Source organism: Rhinoraja longicauda, chromosome 18 (genome assembly GCF_053455715.1).
Source record: "Rhinoraja longicauda isolate Sanriku21f chromosome 18, sRhiLon1.1, whole genome shotgun sequence".
Lineage (NCBI taxonomy): Eukaryota > Metazoa > Chordata > Chondrichthyes > Rajiformes > Arhynchobatidae > Rhinoraja > Rhinoraja longicauda.
Genome location: NC_135970.1, coordinates 22229209 through 22230573, shown reverse-complemented (window position 1 = coordinate 22230573; position 1365 = coordinate 22229209). Strand labels below are relative to the sequence as shown.

Here is a 1365-nt window from a genome sequence, read left to right as displayed (position 1 = left end):
AGTGAGGGGGTGTTTGGAGTCACTGTGATGGACGTTTGTGTTGGGGTCATGTGTCTTGTGTTTTTTTTGTGTATGACTGCTATGTAATTTCGTTCGGTACCTTGGTACCGAATGACAAATAAAGCTCTGTTGAACTGTTGAACTGTTGAGTTACTCCGGTATTTTGTGTCTGTCTTCGGTCTAAACCAGCGTCTGCAGTTCTTTCCTACACAAAGGAAATAAGACATGTTTTGATTTAGCTTTCATTTCTGTTTGTGAGTAGAAGGATAGAAACACGGTAAATAGGAGAAGAGTAGGACATTTGGTCTAAGTGGGCGGCACAGTGGCGCACTGGTAGAGTTGCTGCCATACAGCGAATGCGGCTCTGGAGACCCGGGTTCGATCCCGACTATGGGCGCTGTCTGTACGGAGTTTGTACGTTCTCCCCATGACCTGCGTGGGTTTTCTCTGAGATCTTCGGTTTCCTCCCACACTCCAAAGACGTACAGGTTGTAGGTTAATTGGCTTGGTAAATGTAAAAATTGTCCCCAGTGGGTGTAGGATAGTGTTAATGTGCGGGGATCGCTGGGCGGCACGAAGCCGGTAGGCCGAAAGGGTTTGTTTCCGAGCTGTATCTCTAAAACTAAAACTAAAAAACACAGCATCACAGATGCTCTGCAGTTAATCCCCACTGGCGGCCCCAGCTGCACTGTATAATCAGCCAGTGCTTCTTATACATCTTGTTAGCGGACCACGTGCATGCCACAGGGTTGAGTTCTGCTGCCATGAATCTGCCTTAGATTGAGCTCCTCACTGATCTCCAATAATTTAGAGCAGTGAATTCATCGGCAACCTAATTCCATTCCAAACACTGGCAGGGAAGGGAAGGATCGGTGGTCACGATAGCCGCTCTCCCAGGACGTGGCTATCCCATTGCACTTTGGGTGTGCTGACACATGCAATGTCCCCAAATGCAGGATACTCGACTGCAAAATTTGTGGTGGTGGGGGACTGATTTCTTCTTTTTAGAGGACGGCACGATAGTGCAGCGGTAAACATTCGGCCTTATACTGCCAGAAACCTGGGTTTGATCCTGACTGTAGGTGCTGTCTGCATGGAATTTGTATGTTCTCCCCGTGACCTGCGTGGGTTTTCTCTGGGATCTCCAGTTTCTGCCCACACTCCAAAGACATAGAGGTTTGTAGGTTAATTGGCTTTGGTAAAATTTGAAATTGTCCCTTATGTGCGTAGGATAGTGCTAGTGTGCAGGGATCACTGGTCAGCGCCCTCAAGGTAAACTGAAGGCCCTGATTCCACGTTGTACCTCTAAACTAAATTAAAGTAAACCTACTACCCATAATTTTGGTTTAAAGAATGAGAGGTGGA

At 47.2% G+C, this 1365-nt stretch overlaps 1 non-coding gene across 1 annotated transcript; it reads left to right on the top strand.

The window, feature by feature from the left end:
• The first annotated feature begins 847 nt into the window (after positions 1–847).
• LOC144602468 (U1 spliceosomal RNA) lies at positions 848–1003 on the top strand. Its single transcript, XR_013548447.1, has one exon. It is a non-coding gene; the product is annotated as a U1 spliceosomal RNA (small nuclear RNA).
• The last annotated feature ends 362 nt before the right edge of the window (positions 1004–1365 follow it).